Here is a 19,812-nt window from a genome sequence, read left to right on the forward strand (position 1 = left end):
ACCAGGAGCCAAGGGCTTCCTCCCAGTCTCCCACATGACTGCAAGGTCCCACTGATTTCCCAGACGCATTAGCAGGAAGCCGGTTCAGAAGTGGGGCAGCTGGGACTCGAACCAGCACTCAAATGGGATGCTGGTGCCAAAGGCATAGGCTTTACCCAGTACGCCATAGCACCGGCCCCAGGACAAAACTTTTAAATAGAAAAACTTTAAAGCAGAGGCTGGTGTTTTGGCATAGCAGGTTAAGCCACCACTTACAACACAGGCATCCCATATCAGAATATGGGTGCAAGTTCCAGCTGCTCTGCTTCTAACCAAGCTTCTAGCTAACGTGCCTGGGAAGGCAGCAGAGGACGGCCCAAGCACCCGGGCCCCTGTCACCCACGGGGAAGACCTGATGGAGTTCCTGAGTCCTGGCCTCAGCCTGGCCCAGGCCTGGCTGTGGCAGCCATTTGGGAAGTTAACTAGAGAAAGAAGATCGATCGATCTCTCTCTGCTGCTCTTTCAAATAAGTAAATAAATATATTTTTTAAAATTTACAACAGCTTACATAATTTATGCTCTACTAGTAGAAAGTAAACATAAGTGAAATTAAAGAAAACACAAGTTTACAACAGAAAAAATACAAACTATTTTTGAAAATGGAAATTTTACAACTGCAACATACAGTGGTGGAGGGCCCAGTGCTGTGGCATAGCGGTCTAAGCCTCCGCCTGCCTCAACAGCATCCCATATGGGTATAGATTCCTGTCCCAACTGTTCCACTTCCAATCCAGCTCTCTGCTAATGGGCTAGGAAAGCAGCAGAGGACAGCCCAAGTGCTTGGACCCACGCACCCATGTGGGACACCCAGAAGAAGCTCCTGGCTTCAGATCAGCCTAGCTCTGACAGTTGTGGCCATCTGGGGAGTGATCCAGTGGATAGAAGACCTCTGTCCCTCTCTCTCTAACTCTGCTTCTCAAACAAATAAATAAATCTTTAAAAAAAAAAAATACAAGGGTGGAAATAAAAACACACAGACTAGAGATGATGAGAAAATTCACTAAACTTAAAGTAAATTAAATGGACATTATTTAATCTAAAAAAGAGGGGAAAATATTGGGAAAAAACCCTAATAAATTTAATGGACATTATTCAACCTAAAGAAAAGGGGAAAATATTGGGAAAAACCCCAAAAGGACCTTTGGAACAGTATCAAAGGGTCTAACTAACATATGGTATCACTGGGGTCAGAGGAGAGAAGAAAAAGATAAAAGCAGAAAAGAAATTCTGAGACATAACTATGGAAAACTTAGCAAATTTGACAGAAGACATAAATTAAGGATTCAGAAATATCCATGACCCACAAACAGGATAAACCTAAAGAAAACTATGCCAGGGCATGTGATAGTCAAACTGTTTAAAAAAGATACAAAAAAAGCTTGAAAGCAGCCTGAGAGAAATAATAATTTTTATATAGTGAATGACAGAAACCATGGAAGAAAGAAAACAGTAGAACACATCCTTACAGCAATGAAAAAAGGTAATAATCAATATAGAATTACATATCCAGCAAACGTATGCTTCAGGAATTAAAACCAAGTAAATTATCAGATGAACGAAAACTAAGAGAAGCCACCACCAGCAAACCTGCTCTACAGGAAACGCATAAAAGAAATTCATTGGGCTGATGGGAAATATTACCAGTGGAAAATCAAGATCTACACAAAGAAACGAAGAACACCAGAAGTGGTACATAGCTAAACATAAAAGACCTTTTAAAATACAGAGACACACAAAGCATAAAAGTAAATGGATGAAAAAAGAGGTATTATGCAAATGGCAAGTTACTTCCTGAAGAAATCTTCCATAGGAAGGCTGCAGCAGTGATTTCAATGTAAACAAAATAAACCAGCAAAAAGTATTACCAGAAACAAACAGGGATTTTTACTAACAATAAAAGGGAGAATTCATCAAAAGATAAAACATTTATAAATGTATATTTGTCTGAAAACAGAACCTCAAAATACAAAAGATAGAAATTGACAGGATTAAAGAAACGAGTAATTAAACATTGGAAGCATAATACCTCTCTCTCAGCAATGACTAGATCAACTAGACAAAAATCAGTAAGGGTGTAGGTCTCACCAATTATTTCAAACACCTTGATCTAACTGATATTTATGGAATACCACATTCAATGCTGGGCAAAACACATTTTTTTTTTTAATGTACACATAGTACATTCACCAAGATAGCACATGCTAGGCCATAAAATAACACAAATTCAAAAGCACCAAACTCATACAAAGTACTATTCTTTTACCACAATGATATTAAATCAGAAATCAACAACAAAAAGGTTAACTAGGGAAGTATCAAATATAAGGACAATTATTCACACAATTCATAGGTAAAAGAATACAGAACAAGTAGAAGGAAAATATAATGAAGACATAAACAGAAATAAATGAACAGAAAATAGAAATAATTAACCAATTCCAAAGCTGATTGCTTTAAAAGATAAATAAAATGGACAAATCTCTAGCTAGATTAATAAAGAAAAACTGAATAAAAATCACCATAAGTAGGAATGAAAAAAGGTAAGCAAATACTGTAAGCAACTTCATGCCAATAAATTCAACAATTTAGAAACAAGAGATGGATTTCTTGAAAAAAATAAAACAAGAAATAAAAAGTATAAATATTTCTATATGTATTAATGAAACTTAATTTACCAAAGATGTTCTCAAAAGAAAACTACAAGTCTAGAAAAGAAAGAAATAACATCACTAAAGAAAGAAATAACATCACTACCACACCAGATAACTTTTTATAAAAACAGAGCATGTGGCAAGCACTGGCCTAGCAGCTACAAGACCAGCTGAGACACCATTTCCCTTGGCTCCCACTGCTGCCTGGGCAGCAGGGAGGAGCTCTCTCCCTCTCTGTAATCTGGGGTGCTGGCATCAAACACGTTGGCTTAACTTGCTGCGTCACAACGTCGGCCCTGAAAAAAGGCATCTTTAAGAAACCTACAACATCATACTTAAATATGTATAACTGGATTATACTCCCCCAAAATCAAGAATAAAGCAAGAATGCCCACTTTTATTCAGCATCACTCTAGAGATGTTTAATGTTACATTAAGACTAACTAATGAATACAGTAATAGGTGAATAAAAACTATTCACAGATGATTGTTTGGATAGAAAATCAAGTGGAATCCACAAAACAACCACCTGAATAAATTAATTTAGCAAGATTTCAGGATATAAAATTGACATACAAAAATCAACTGTATCCTTAAAATACTAGTAACAAATGACTAGAAAATGAAAAGTTAAAAAAACAGCTTCAGGAGATGGTGTTGTGCTACAGTGGGCAAGCCACTGCCTGGACACCAGCATCCCACACTGGGGTATTGGTTCAAGTCCTGGCTGCTCTGCTTCCAATCCAGCTTCCTGTTGGTGTGCCTGGGAAGGCATCAGACAAGGGCCCAAGTAGTAGGATTGCTGGATCATATGGCAAGTCTATTTCTAGTTTATTAAGAAATTTCAGGGTCAGCGCCATGGCATAGCAGGTAAAGCCGCCACCTGCAGTGCCAGCATCCCATATGGATGCCAATTCAAGTCCCAGCTGCTCCACTTCCAGCCCAGCTCTCTGCTATGGCCTTGGAAAGCAGTAGAAGATGGCCCAAGCCCTTGGGCCTCTGCACCCACGTGGGAGACCCAGAAGAAGCCCCTGGATCCTGGCTTCGGATTGGCACAGCTCCGGCCATTTGGGCCAAATGGGGAGTGAACCAGTGGATGGAAGACCTCTGTCTCTCTGCCTCTCCTCTCTCTGTGTAACTCTTTCAAATAAATAAATAAATCTTTAAAAAAAATGTCCACACTGTTTTCCACAGTGACTGCACTAATTTATATCACCACAAACAATGTATGCGTGTTCCCTTTTCTCCACATCCTCGCCAGCATTTATTACTCTCTGTCTTCTGGATTTTAGCCATTCTGACAGGAGTGAGGTGATATCTCATTGTGGTTTTGATTTACATTTCCCTAACAGTTAGTGATGCTGAGCCTCTTTTCATATAATTGTTGGCCATTTGCACTTCTTCTTTTGAGAACTGACTACTGATATCCTTCGCTCATTTCTTAACTGGAGTGCTTAGCTTTTTGTTGCTGAGTTTTTAAGTTGCTAATATCTGGATATTAATACTTTGTTGGATAGATAACTTGCAAATATTTTTTCCATTCTGTTAGATGTCTCTTTACTAATCATTTGTTGTGCAGAAGCTTCTGCGTTTGATAAAGTCCTATTTGCTTAGTTTTGTTTCTGTGCTTTGGAGATAACTCAAGGAATATTTGTAAGAGATAGGAACATTTACCTAACTGTGGTGAGAATTTCATGATTGGAGGGTACTTCAAAAATTTCATGGAAAATGCAATTTAAATTATGAGTTTATTTTGGTGTAAAAAATTTTAATTTTATGCATTTTTCATGATATTAAGAAAAATACTTCTATATCAATTATTTTTGCACTAAAACTCATCATTTTAACTTTATTTTTACACAAACTTGCTCTAAATTGCCCTCATATAAACAATCATGTGCCACACAACAACTTTTCAGTCAACAATGGCCCACACACAGGAAAGCATGCACATGCACACGCACCATGCAGCCCAGGCATGTAGTGGCTACACCACCACGGCTTATGCAAATACAGTCCACAAAGCTCACAGGAACAAAATCGACTAACAATGAATTTCCAACAACAAAACAGCCCATGGACAAGCACTGTGGCACAAGTTAAGCTGATGCTTGGAACACTCCCAACCCATACTGAAGTGCCTGATTTGTGTCCTGGCTACTCCACTTCCGATCCACCTTCAGTTACAGTGTGCAAGAAGCAGCAGATGATGGCCCAAGTATTTGGGTTTCTGCCACCCCTGTGAGAGACCCAGGTGGAGTTCCTGCTGCTGCCTGGCTTCAGCCTGGCTAAGCCCAGGCTGTTATATGCTTTTAGGGAGTGAATCAGCAAATGGAAGATCTCTTTCCCACTCTGGCTCTGGCTTGCTGGTTCTCTCTCTCTCTCTCTCTCTCTCTCTCTCTCTTTAGCTCTGCCTTTCAAATAAATAAATAAATCTTTTAAAAAATCAAAAAAGTGCAGTTTACTAACTTTAATCATAGCTCAAAGTGGAAAAAAAAAAGAATTGGTTAATACCTACTGAAATTATAAATTTATCCTGTAGATAAACATATATATACACAAAAATATTCATGTGTGCTGAAAAACTATAATATTAAACATCTGAAAACTAAAATTTCCATTGATATATACAGGTTAAATAAATTAAGACACTTTCAAAAGATGGAAGACTCAATAATAATAAAAATGAGTAACATACATCATGTGCTCTAACATGAAAAGTTATCTAATATATATTGTTAAATGAATAAACCAAGTTACAGATAAATTAATACAGCACAATCTCATAGGCATGCATATATATAGACATTGCTAGCAGTGACTGTATCTGGTTGACCAGTACCTTTAACACATTTAAAATATTTATTATAGCAAATATTTAATAATTTTTCACAAAGAAAATTAAGACTGACATCACCACTCTTAATAATTATATATAGAACTAAAACATATTAGCTGCTATGTGCCAGGCCTCACTTCCTAAGAACCTTATATAAACTGCCATTTTTTTAAAGATTTATTTATTTATTATTTGAAAGGCAGAATTACAGAGAGGCAGAGAGAAAGAGAGAGACAAAGAGAGTCTTCCATCTGGTGGCTCACTCACCAAATGGCCCCAAAGGCCGGAGCTGGGTCAATCCGAAGCCAGGAGCCAGGAGCCTCTTCCAGGTCTCTCACATGCGGACAGGGGCCCAAGGACCCAGGCCATCCTCCACTGCTCTCCCAGGCTATAGCAGAGAGCAGGACGCGAACCGGTGCCCACATGAGATGCTGGCACTGCAGGCAGCGGCTTTACCCGCTACACCACAGTGCTGGCCCTAAACTGCCATTTATTTAATCTTTATAACAAGACTGTAAACTAGGTGGTGGTGTTTTTATTTTGCTTAAGACTTGCTTATTTATTTGAAAGGTAGAGCAAAAGAGAGATGGAGAGACTGAGAAACATAAAAAGATTTTCCATCTGCTGGTTCACTCTCCAAATGGCCACAGCAGCTAGGGCTGTGACCAGGCCAAAGCCAGGAGCCTGGAACTCCACTGTCCTGGTCTCCCACATGGGTAGCAGGGGCCCAAGCTGGGCCCTCCTCCAAATGCCCTCCCAAACACATTAGAGGAAGAGCTGGAAGGGAAGTAGGGCAGGTGGGACCCCAATGGACACCCCGACATGGGATGCCGGCATCGCAAGTGGCAGCTTAAACCGCTGCACCCCAACACCTGCCCTGATGGTACTACTTTTTCACCATTTCAGAAATTTAGGAAATCTGCAATTCAAAAAAGCCTTTGCTATAGGTTACTTAGCCAGTAAGTGACAGTACAGGATTTAACTCAAGTTTCTTTGATTCTACAGTTTATCCTATAACCACTGTACCAAAATATCTCTAGAAGCATAATATAGAAACTAAAAACTCATAATTTAATATAACAACTGGGAATACAGAAAATATTGTCAAAAACCACAGGTTCAATTTCTGGTTCTCTCTTTTGGTAGGAAAAAAACCTTGGAATTTACATACATATATATCGATCCTCAGAGAAATATTGTATTAATCAATTTGCTTTAGCTATATATTTTCACTAATTTCTAGTTTGTTATGTCCTAAAATTCTGCATGTAATGAATTTTTAAATTTCTATTCTACTTCCAAATAATACATATCCAAGATATATAAAGCAAACAGAATACACAAATAGTTCCAAAGGAGAAATTACAAGCACTAAACTTATACTAATTGGTAATTTATTATTATTGACACCATTCTTACTATAAAGTTTATGTTTTTCTGTTCAGTTGCAACACATTACATAGATCACATTTGCAATTAACCTCCAAAAGGAATTAAATATTAATGGGTTTGCCAGATACGATTATGAAAAATAAGACATTCATAATCTAAATAATGCAGTAAGAAACATCTATTGCAACATACTACATTTTAGATCTTAGAAATATTTCTAAACTACCTTAAGAGTAAGAATTTTTTGTCTTTAAAATTTTTCATATTAACCTCAACTTAAAGCAGCTCATTCCTTTTGCTATTGATTGACTGGGCATAAAGCAAATGAGGATAAAGAATTTTTATCTGCAAAGCCCATATTTTACTAATAATATTTAAAATCTTCATTCACTTAATGGCAATATAAGCACTTTTAGAAGATAAAGTAATAATTAGCTCAGCAAATCCTGGTCCATTAAAAAAAGTTCCTATATAATTTCTATCTAATTATATGCAATTTTTTCTTTGCCAAAAATGGCTTTATTATATTACGTCATCTTTTCAAAACTAAACAAACATCTTTAAAACAAAACTACTTTTAAAAATACAACTATTAAAAATTATGTTCCTAATGCCAAAGAATATAGCAATAGACCCTTAAATGGTCCTCATGCATCTTGAATAGATTTCAAAAATACTACAAATGGCATATTGCAATTCACCAATTCTATTACTTTTCAAAGCTTTTTTCGCTACATCTTCTATTCCAAATCCACTGTAGACTAGTAGCAAGAAATCAGATCAAATAAAACAACATATTTTGGTAATATTATCTGTAACAGTACTAAAATCCAATGCTCTGTTTAGAAACAAGTTAGTTACAGCTAGTAGAACATAAATACTGTAAAGTAATTCGTGAAGAAATTATACTTAACACTGGTAGATTTCAGGACATTTATATTTTAATGGGATGAACTGTTTGTAAGTAATCAGAGTTAGTGCTAGATGCAGTTTGTTTCAGGTACCTGACATCAGAACAGAAGGCTCATTAAATATGTATAAATCAGAGATGCAGAAGCACTGCACCATATTGATGGAGGCTTCATTAATTTTCAATGATATTTGTGTTCTAAAATAAAATTGTGTGAGGTATACAATCATTTGTCTTCACCTCAAAATTCTGTTTTTCACAAATTCCAACTTGCTAAATGAAAGATCTAATACTCCCAAACATTTCTAATGAAGTCTTAAATTTTACAATTCCTTGTCTTTTTATAAAGAATTCATATTTTTGTTTGTGCATATTTAATACATGTATATAATATATATTTCTTGTTGTAAAACATTAAAAATAAAGTATCAAAAATACCATGAGACAGGTTATATTTCAAAACATTTGAGCACATAAATAACTCAATTCATTTAGCCTTCCTAATTGGCATGTTCATAAACCATCAATCAAAAATAAAGATGTGGCAAAATACAGCATTGGCAAAAAAAAATGACTAAATAAAGTTTTTTAAATTACCTCAAACTAGCATTCTGGAAACTGAAATATAAAGAGAAAACTGCTCGACGTAGATTAAACTGACTTTAATAATAATGTGGTATTTTTATTTTAGACATAAAATGGGTTTGAGTTGGAACCTGGTTGTATCACATTAATAAGAATTTATTTAGCAAGTAAGTGATCAAAATGTAACTGATTGATTCCTAATTGGAATATACATGGAAAGAAGCCAATGGACTGGCCAGGTGGACTATGCGATCAGATATCCTCTTTTAGCCCGTTAAGAGGGGTGGAAGTGCAGAGCAGAACAGAGCTCGTTCCAATTTTAAATCTGGTCTTTTGATAAAACAAGTAGCACTCTGCAGCCTGTGCATTAGCTTCCATCCTGAGGCTGACAGCACCAATCAGGTATCAGAAACCACCTTCCTAAAGGAGCGGATACTTAGATCCTCCTCTCAGTAGATGACTGGGACAAAATCATGTACACATTTGCAACCCAAACATTTTTGTTCCCTTGTTACTAATCTTGCAAAGCTTTCATCAATTTATGATGTACTCACGAAAATGATTTGCTTCTCCAAAGGCTCTTTTCCTAAATCAGGTAAATAGCTACATTAAGGCTGCAGGATTTCAGGGTTTTATTTCTTCCACAAATACTACCTTTTTAATAAACAGCAAAAGCCTACTTTCACACCTTAATTAGAGTATTTTATAGCTTTAAATTGGGGAGTGAACTGGAAGATGGGAGCTCTCTCTCCCTCATTCTCTCTCTTTCAACTTATTTTTTAAAAAAGTTACTCTGTCTACATCTCTCAAATAAGGGGGGAAAAAAAAACACTTTCTGTCCACAGCGGGGGGGGGGGGGTGAGAAAAAAGAGAAAACAAATTAGAGGTGGGCACTTGGTACAACAGATAACACCAAATCCTGTACTCAGAGTGCATGGATTCAAGTTCTGGCTCTGCTTCCAAGTCAAGCTTCCTGCTGATGCATACCCTGAGAGGCAGCAGGTGGTGGCTCAAGTACTTGGGTCCCTGCAACCCACGTGGCAGAACCGGTTTGACTTCTAGGTTCCTGGCTAAAACCTGGTACAACCCTGACTGTTTCAGGCATTTGGGGACTGAACCATCAAATTAAAGATCTCTTGATACTCATTCTCTCAATGCCTTTCAAATAAATAAATGATTTTTTGAAAAATAGAGGGGCCAGCACTGTGGCGTAGTAAGCTAAGCCTTCACCTGCAGTGCCAGCATCCCAAATGTGTGCCGGTTCGAGTCTCAGATACTCCTCTTCTGATACAGCTCTCTGCTTATGTCCTGGGAAAGTAGTGGAAGTTGGCCCACGTGCTTGGGCTCCTGCACCCACATAGGAGATCCAGAAGAAGCTCCTGGCTCCTGGTTTTGGATCATTTCAGCTCCGGCCATTGCGGCCATTTGGGGAGTGAACCAGCAGATGGAAGACTTCTCTCTCTGTCTCTCCCTCTCTCTGTCTGTAACTCTACCTCTCAAATAAATAAATCTTAAAAAAATAGAAAAAATGTTATGCCTGATGAGAAAACCAGTTAATTTTATTTCTATTTATACTTATATCCCAGAAAGAAACTGATGTGCTATTGCTTTGGGTTCTTACAGAATAACCCGCATTTTAATAAAGAAGCTGGAACATCTGATAGCTTTATATTACCTGTATGAATCTTGGAACACAAACTTGATAATGTAAGGAGATTTGAGGGTGCTGTTCTAGCAACACAGCACACTGTTTTAAAAAGTAAAGTTTTTTAATAAGTAGGAATACACTCCAAAATAACAATAAAAATATAGGAAATACATAAACTAGTAAGTCACTTATTATTATTGTCAAGTATTATGCACTGAATATAACCGTTTGTGCTATGCTTTTATTCAACCAGCAGTGCAGGCTTGTTCATACCACTATCACTCCACTCATTATGTTACATTATGATGACTACATCACTGGGCACCAGGAATAGTTCACTTTCACTATAGCATATGGGACCACCATTGTACATTGTGGTCTGCCACTGACCAAAATATCATTATGCAACACATGACTGCAAATAGAATGAATCATAAAAAAAAGGATTCCCTGGGGGCCATCACTGTGCAGTGGGGTAAGCCACTGCCTACAAAGCCAATATCCAATTTGAGTGCCAGTCTGAGACCTGGTTGCTCCACTTCTAATCCAGCTCCGCGCTAATAGACCTGGGAAAGCAGTGGAAAACAGTTCAAGTGCTTGGGCTCCTATATCAAGTCGGAGACCCGGAAGAAAACCCTGGCTCCTCTCTCCCTCTGTAACTCTGCTTTTCAAACAGATAAAATAAATTAAAAAAAAAAAGGATCCCCACCCCCCACCAGCTAACGCTACAGCAGCTTAAACTGCCATATGCAATGCCAGCATCCCATACGAGTCCAGATTTAAGTTCCAGCTGCTCCACTTCCAATCCAGCTCCCTAATACATCTGGGAAAGCAGCAGATGGCCCAAGTCCTTGGGCCCTGCTACTCACATGGGACACCTGGCCAGAGTTCCAGGCTTCTGGCTTCAGCCTCACCTGACCCTGGCCTTTGTAGCCATTTGCAGATTGAATGAGGGGATGGAGTATCACTCTCTGTGTCTCTCGCTCTCTAACTCTGCCTTTCAAATAAATAAGTCTAGGGACCAGCACTGTGGTGCAGCGAGTTAAAGCCCTGGCCTGAAGTGCCTGTATCCCATATAGGCACCAGTTTTGAGTCCTGGCTGCTCCTCTTCCAATCTAGCTCTCTGCTATGGCCTGGGAAAGCAGCAGCAGCTGGCCCAAGTCCTTGGGCCCCTGCACCCACGTGGGAGACCCGGAAGAAGCTCCTGGCTTCAGGTCAGTGCAGCTCTGGCCATTGCAGCCATCTGGGGAGTGAACCAGCAGATGGAAGACCTCTCTCTGTGTCTCTACCTCTCTCTGTAACTCTTTCATATAAATAAAATAATTCTTTAAAATAAATAAATAAGTCTTAAAGAGAATTAGAAAAGAAAGACTAGCAAACAAAGTTCTTTATAGACATATTAAAAGAAGCAGTACTAGGCCGGCGCCGCGGCTCACTAGGCTAATCCTCCGCCTAGCGGCGCCGGCACACCGGGTTCTAGTCCCGGTTGGGGCGCCGGATTCTGTCCCAGTTGCCCCTCTTCCAGGCCAGCTCTCTGCTGTGGCCTGGGAGTGCAGTGGAGGATGGCCCAGGTGCTTGGGCCCTGCACCCCATGGGAGACCAGGAAAAGCACCTGGCTCCTGGCTCCTGCCATTGGATCAGCGCGGTGCGCCGGCCGCAGTGCGCCAGCCACGGCGGCCATTGGAGGGTGAACCAACGGCAAAGGAAGACCTTTCTCTCTGTCTCTTTCACTGTCCACTCTGCCTGTCAAAAAAAAAAGAAGAAGAAGAAGAAGAAGAAGAAGCAGTACTAATAACATAATTAGTAAAGAGTTTGAGAAGATAATTTTAAAGGACTTGAAATAACATTCAAAAAAACAAATTTATATATTATTACAAACTGCATCTTATAGACTAATGTAAATAGTCATTTTTGGTCAAAATAAAAAAAATATATATTAGAACCAAAAAATTTAGTATCTTATGAAGGGGTTTTATTGATTATAAAAAGTCTAAAAGACTTAAGCTACTGATCATCAATGCATTTTCTAATTAACTACTACCTTAAATTACCCAAATTGTAAGAGCTTGAAGGAGGCTGGAAATGTTTTATTCTAAATAAATGAAGAAATCAAAGATAAATGGCTGGCCTACAACTGGTCTGTCTATAGTGAAACTAGAATCCATATTTTCTAACTTGTGATTAGTGTTCTTTCTGCTATTCGATCTGTCTCTGGATTATTAAAATACATAGGCTGCCAACTCTCATATACGTAGCGAAAACAAGTACTACCTACTTCAGAAAATGGATCTTGAGATCTTCATTGTAATCACTACTCAAAGCATGAGGCATGATTTTTTTAAAGATTTATTCATTTATTTGAAAGGCAGAGTTACAGAGAGAGAAGGAGAGAAAGAGGGAAAGATACATAGAAAGAGGTCTTCCATCCACTGGTTCACTCCCCAAATGGCTGCAACAGCTGGGGCTGAGCCAGGCCCAAGTCAGGAGCCAGGAGCTTCTTCTGGGTCTCCCACATCAGTGGAAAGGGCCAAAGGACCTCAGCCATCTTCCACTGCTTTCCCAGGCCATTAGCAAGGAGCTGGATCAGCAGGAAGTGGAGCAGCCAGGACTCAAAAATCTGATGCCAGCGATGCAGGTGGTGGCTTTCCCACAACACTGGCCCTGAGGTATGAATTCTCTAGAGGGGCTCTACAGATACTGTTAATCCTCTGCAAAATACTCCATTAAAAAAAAAAAAAAAAAAAAGTTGAGGGAGGTGTTTGGCCTAGCTACTGGACATTACTTGGGACAGCCACATGCCTTATCAGAGCTCCTGGGTTCTAGTCCTAGCTCTGCTCCCAATCCAGCTTCCTGTTAATGTGGACCCTGTGAGGCAGTAGGTAAGGTTCAAGTATTTGGGTCACCAGCATCATATGGGAGATCTGTATGGAGTTAACAGCTCCTGGCTTTGGCACTCTGCAGGTGGCCTTTGTGGACATTTGGGGAGCAAACCAACAGATGAGAGCTCCTTCTCTCTCTGTGTTTCACAAATATAAAAAAAACAAACGTTTTTAAATACTTAGAAAAGTATTGAGGAAGGAGCTACAGCAGTTAAAAAACTACAGTAGAAAAAACAATTTTTTAAAAAAGATTTATTTATTTATTTATTTATTTATTTATTTGAAAGTCAGAGTTACACAGAGAGAGAGAGGTCTTCCATCCGCTGGTTCACTCCCCAGTTGGCCGCAACAGCCGGAGCTGCGCCGATCTGAAGCCAGGAGCTAGAAGCCTCCTCTGGGTCTCTCACATGGGTGCAGGGGCCCAAGGACTTAGGCCATCTTCTACTGCTTTCCCAGGCCACAGCAGAGAGCTGGATCAGAAGTGCAGCTGCCGGGACTAGAACCAATGCCCATATGGGATGCCGGCACTTCAAGCAGCAGCTTTACCCGCTACCAGCCCCAAAACAAATGTTAAATGGGCAGCAAGAATGTTAGGTTACAAAAAAAAATGAGCACACAGAACTGCAAAAAATCTGTAAGACTATAAGAAGGAGTGATATGTCAGAGTAGCCTTCCCACCTTGAGCAATCATAAAATAAAATGTATGACAAGTGACACAAGCCATGCCTGAGAGGTGGGAAACTTAAAAGGTAAACTCTACAATCACGTCAGTATTCTTTTTTTTTTAAGATTTATGTTTTATTTATTTGAAAGGCAGAGTTACAGAGAGAGAGAGAGGGAGGGAGAGACAGAGAAAGAGAGATTTTCCATCCACTGGTTCAGTCCCCAAATGGCCACAATGGCTGGGGCTGGACCAGGCCAAAACCAAGAGTCAAGATATTCATCTAGGTGTTCCACATGGGTGCAAGGACCCAAGCACTTGGGCCATCTTCTGCTGCTTTCCCAGGTGCATCAGCAGGGAGCTGGATCAGAAGTAGAGCAGTGGGATCCATATGGGATGCTGACATCTCAGGCAGTGGCTTTACCCCCGCCACAACGCCACTCCCCATCACCTCAGTAGTCTAACTAGGGACAATTTCCATTACCATGGAGCAGCAAGCAAACAAGAAGGTCACAATTCTTGTTCTAAGCTGAAAAAGTAGAGATCAGAGTTCAGCACAGTTGATGTGGCTGAAATTCATAAGGCAAACAAGCTAGAACTGTGTAGGGATACCCCACAAGTCCTTGGCTCAGAAACAGGCCACAAAGACACAGGGCAAAACCAATCAAGGGTTTAGAAAGAGTAGTAAAGAGAGGAAGAGATACTAAAAGTTAAGGAGTGGCCGGTGCCGCAGCTCACTAGGCTAATCCTCCACCTAGCGGCGCTGGCACCCCAAGTTCTAGTCCCGGTCGGGGAGCCGAATTCTTTCCCAGTTGCCCCTCTTCCAGGCCAGCTCTCTGCTGTGGCCCGGGAAGACAGTGGAGGATGGCCCAAGTGCTTGGGCCCTGCACCCCATGGGAGACCAGGAGAAGCACCTGGCTTCTGCCTTCGGATCAGCGCTGTGCGCCGGCTGCAGCGCGCCAGCTGTTGTCAAAAAAAAAAAAAAAAAAAAAAAGAAGTTAAGGAGTACGAGTTACACTTGGGAGTTCCCATCAGCCAGAGTAAAGAAATCACATTAACACCTTACTATATCTCGGACATCTAGTTGAAATACCAAAAAAGCTTCAACAAAGAGGAAGGATCAAATCCTAGAATAAGAATTATTCTAGACTCGCCCTAACAAAGCCTAAAATCAAACCCCAACAAATTCTGCAAGGGATTAAAAGTTTGGAGGTTAGGACAGGCATCTGGCACAAGGGTTAAGTTGCTGCTTGGGATACCCACATCCTGTATTGCCTGGTTTGTGTTCCAGTGACTCCACTTCCAATTCACCTTTCTGCTAATGTGCATCTTGGGGACGGCAGATAATGGTTCAAGTACTTGAGTCCCTGCCATCTTTGTGGGAGATCTGGATGGAGTTCCAGGCCCCTGGCCTTGGCCTGACTCAGCCCTAGCTATTACAGGCATTTGCAGAGTGAACCAGTATATGATTCTCTCAATCATTCTGTGTGTGTGTGTGTGTGTGTGTATGTGTCACTGCCTTTCAAATATTAAAAAAAAAAAAAAAAAACTAAAAATGTAACTATTACATAATCCAGTAATCCCACTACTGAGTATAAATCCGTGGGAAATAAATTCACTCTATGGAAGAAGACATCTCCACTTTCATGTTTACTGCAGCAGTACGCAGAATAGCAAAGAAATGGGGCCGGTGCTGTGGCGCAGTGGGTTAACGCCCTGGCCTGAAGCACATCCCATATGGGTGCCAGTTTGAGACCTGGCTGCTCCACTTCCTGTTCAGGTCTCTGCTATGGCCCAGGAAAGCAGTAGAAGATGGCCCAAGTCTTTGGGCCCCTAAACCCACGTGGGAGACCTGGAAGAAGCTCCTGGCTCCTGGCTTCAGATCGGCGCAGCTCTGGCCATGGCGGCCATCTGGGGAGTGAACCAGCAGATGGAAGACCTCTCTCTCTCTCTCTCTCTCGCCCCCTCTTCTCTCTCTGTGTAACTCTTTCAAATAAATAAATAAATCTTTAAAAAAATAGCAAAGAAATGAAAGCAACCTAAATGTCCCTCAGCTGATAAATGGATAAAGAAAACTTGGTACATACAATCAAATACTATCCAGCCAAAAAACAAGGATAAAATCTTGTCATTCACAGCAACATGGGTGAAACTGGGGGTCATTATGCTAAGCAAAATAAGCCAAGCACAAAAAGGCAAGTGCCATATGATCCCATTCATATGTGCAATCTAACAAAATTGCTCTCGTAGAAGTGAAGAGTACAACAGTGAGGGGCCAGTGCTGTGGTGTAGCAGGTTAAGCCGCTACCTGTAGTTCCAGACATCCCATATGGGTGTCAGTTAGATTCCCAGCTGCTCCACTTCTGATCCAGCTCCCTGCTAATGCTCCTGGGAAATGAGGAAAACGGCCCAAGTACTTGGGCACCTGCACCCACTTGGGAGACTTGGAAGAAGCAGCTCCTAGCTTTGGACCAGCCCAGCTCTGACCTTTTCAGCCATTTGGGGAATGAACCAGTGGATGGAAAACTCACTCACTCTCTCTCTCTAACTCTGCCTTTCAAATAAATAAATAAATCTTCAAAAAAAAAAAAGTCTTTCCTAATTGAAGACTACACAGTATATGCATGTATCAAAACACGATGTGATATATATACAATTTCTATGTGACAAAAATTTCAGAAAGGTACAAATATTGGCATTTGGTACAGTAGTTAATGTGTAGTAGATAAAGCACACTAGGGGTGCCTACAACTCACGTTGGAGTGCCTACGTTTGAGTCTGGGTTCTATTACCAATTCCACATTCCTGCTAGTGCATACCTTGGGAGGTGGCAGATGGCTCAAGTATTTAGTCCTTGCCACCCACATAGGAGAGCTGGATGAGTTTCAGGTTCCTAGCTTCAGCCTGGCCCAGCTCTAGCTGTTGTGGGCAACTGGGGAATGAACCAGTGAATGGAAGATCTCCACAATGTGTCTTTCTGTCTCTCTACATTTCAAATAAATATTTTAATTTAAGAAGCAAAATAACATAAAAATGTGAATCATAATAAAAAAAAAAAAAACAGTAGAAACTGTCTACAATGAGTGCCTTTGCCTAATTTTCTGCCCAGAGTAGATAGTTTCTTAATTGCACAAAGGTGCTGCATATTAATTAAAATGAATGACTATCACTCTTCTTACCAATTAATAAACTGAACTTTCATAAACTTTTTAAGATTTATTTATTTATTCATTTATTTGAAAGGCAGAGTTAAAGAGACAGGGAGATAGAGAAAAAGAGAAGAGAGAGAGAGATGATCTATTTGTTCACTCCCCCAAATGACCACACTGGCCAGAGATAGGCCAGGAGTCTGGAACCCCAACCAGGTCTCCCACATGGGTCCAGGGGCCCAAGGACTTGGGCTATCTTCCACTGCTTTCCCAGGTACATCACCAGGAAATCGGACTGGAAGTGGAACAGCAGAGACTGGAACCACGCTCTTATCAGATGCCAGTGTCCCAGAAAGTGGCTTAACCTGCTGCACCACAATGCTGGCCCCGAAACTTCCAAATTTAACTAATAATCTGGAAGAAACACAGAGGAACATGTTAGATATGTTCATAAGAGGAATGAGGAACATATTAGACTACACACAAATATGCAATAGGAACATGTATCTACCCTAGCAGTTTATACACCCACATTCCACACTGAAGTCCCTGGGTTTAACTCCCAGCTCCAGCTCCTGACTCCAGCTTCCCACCAATGCAGATCCTAGGAGACTCATGGGTTCCTGCCATTCATGTGGGAAACCTGGACTGCACTCTGGGCTCCCAGCTTGGACTCCAAGCTCCAGCCCCCACCTAGCCATAGTCCTTGCAGTCATTTATATAGTGAACCAGTGGATGGAAGCACTCTCGGTCTCAAATATTTAAATAATTTTTTTAAATTTTGGGGAGCCAGCACTGTGGTATAGTGGGTAAAGCTGCCTGCTGCCTGTGATGCCAGCATCCTATAATGGGTGCCCGTTGGATTCGCGGCTGCTCCATTTTTCAATCAGCTCCCTGCTAATGTGCCTGGGAAAGCAACGTAAGATGGCCCCAAGTGCTTAGGCCCTTGCACCCAGAGACCAAGAAGAGGTTCCCAAATCCTAGCCCTAGCCATTGCAGCCATTTGGAGATAGAAGATTGTCTCTCTCTCATTCTCGCTCTAACTCTTCCTTTCAAACAGAAAATAAATCATTTAAAAAAAATAAGGTTACATTAAAAAAATGTTTTTAGATTCTTCAGGATAATTTCTGTTTGTTTTTTTTTTTTCTTTTTTGACAGGCAGAGTGGACAGTGAGAGAGAGAGACAGAGAGAAAGGTCTTCCTTTGCCGTTGGTTCACCCTCCAATGGCCGCTGCGGCCAATGCGCTGCGGCAGGCGCACCGCGCTGATCCGATGGCAGGAGCCAGGTGCTTATCCTGGTCTCCCATGGGGTGCAGGGCCCAAGCACCTGGGCCATCCTCCACTGCACTCCCTGGCCACAGCAGAGAGCTGGCCTGGAAGAGGGGCAACCGGGACAGAATCCGGCGCCCCGACCGGGACTACAACCCGGTGTACCAGGGCCGCAAGGCGGAGGATTAGCCTAGTGAGCTGCAGCGCCAGCCATAGGATAACTTCTCAGAACAAACTATCCAATAAAATCATTAAACAAGAGTGAGAAATAGGGGCGGCACCGTGGTGCAGTAGTTTAATCCTCTGCCTGTGGTGCCGGCATTCCATATGGGCTCCGGTTTGAGTCCCGGCTGCTCCACTTCCAATCCAGCTCCCTGCTATGGCCTGGGAAAGCTATGGAAGATGGCCCAAGTCCTTGGGCCCCTGCACCCGCGTAGGAGACCCAGAAGAAGCTCCCGGCTCCAGATCGGCGCAGCTCCTGCCAGCTGATGAGGCCATTTGGGGAGTGAAGCAGCGGATGGAAGACCTTTCTCTCTGTCTCTCCGTCTCACTGTCTGTAACTCTGCCTCTCAAATAAATAAAACCTTAAAAAAAAAAAAAAAGTGAGAAATAGGAGCAGAGAGAAAAGCAAGCGAGAACAAGATCTTAAGCAAATATGGCAAAATACTGACTTTTAAACATCAGGTTATAGGCACATGATTTTATTTCTCCACAATCTACCTGACTCCAGCCAGGTTTCCCACCTGGGTGGCAGAGGCCCAAGTGGACCAGCTTCCACTGCTTTTCCAAGGCGCATTAGCAGGAAGCTGGATTCGAAGTGGAGCAGCCAGAACTCAGTCAGAGCTCCTACGGGATGCCAGCATAGCCAGCGGCAGTTAACCCTCTGCACGATACTCACCGGCCCCAAGAAGAGTAGTTTCATAATATTTCATCTTTCTTCTCTCTATTCTGCTCCTCCCATAAATTCCTAATTAATCTTTCCACAACCCCACAATTGCCATATTTTAGGAAGCACAGCTCCTATATCCACCATATCATCTGCCTCCTGCAATCACAGAAACGTACACTAACTGTGTGGAAGTCAGCCTTCAGGATGACCCAGCGATCCCTGCCCTTCTCGGTAAATATCCTTGCACAGGGTCGGTCGCCATAACAAATAAAACACAGCAGAGGTGACACGAGTACGTTGCTTGTCGTTAGGTTTTAAAGGTTCTTCGGCTTTCCTGGACTTATTCGTTCCCTCTTGCTTCCCCCACTTCCTTGCCACCCCTCTCTACACTCTCTTTTTAATAAAAAGATGTAAGAATGCAACAAAAGCAATTTCCAAGTGAAACAAATATTTTATAATTACCTAATGAAATCTTTTAACTTCTCACCTTTCCCGATTGGCTCATTCTGTCAAGTCAGAAAATCACACTTAGTAGTGTCCTTCTAATAAACTGCATTTAGGATCCTTCCCAAAAAAGCAAACTCCCTTTCCTTTAGCACCAACTGTAACAAACCCGACACAGGACAACAGAGGCAAAACAGAACAAAATCTCCCTAAAAACCTAATATCCTACCTAAAGTGTTTGTCTCACTTCCCTTGTCCGTGCAGTCCACTGCATTGCTCTTACCGGACTTCTAACCTGAAACCAATCAGGGCTCCACTATACTTCCTTTGCTGTGTAAAGCAAAAGACAACGACTAGAAAAGGGGCCAGTGAAGTAAACAAATCCCTCTGTAACAATTGTTAACTACAGCTCACTACACAAGTCATGCTTACCCAAAGACCTTGTCTAAAACTCTTT

General features: G+C 41.2%; 1 protein-coding gene across 1 annotated transcript in view; it reads right to left on the reverse strand.

Annotated features, from left to right (window-relative positions):
• Positions 1 to 19,812, reverse strand: part of MNAT1 (MNAT1 component of CDK activating kinase) — a 224,839-nt gene that overhangs the window by 203,575 nt on the left and 1,452 nt on the right. The gene's annotated exons all lie outside the window — the stretch shown is intronic.

The sequence above is a fragment of the Oryctolagus cuniculus genome, chromosome 20 (genome assembly GCF_964237555.1).
Source record: "Oryctolagus cuniculus chromosome 20, mOryCun1.1, whole genome shotgun sequence".
NCBI lineage: Eukaryota > Metazoa > Chordata > Mammalia > Lagomorpha > Leporidae > Oryctolagus > Oryctolagus cuniculus.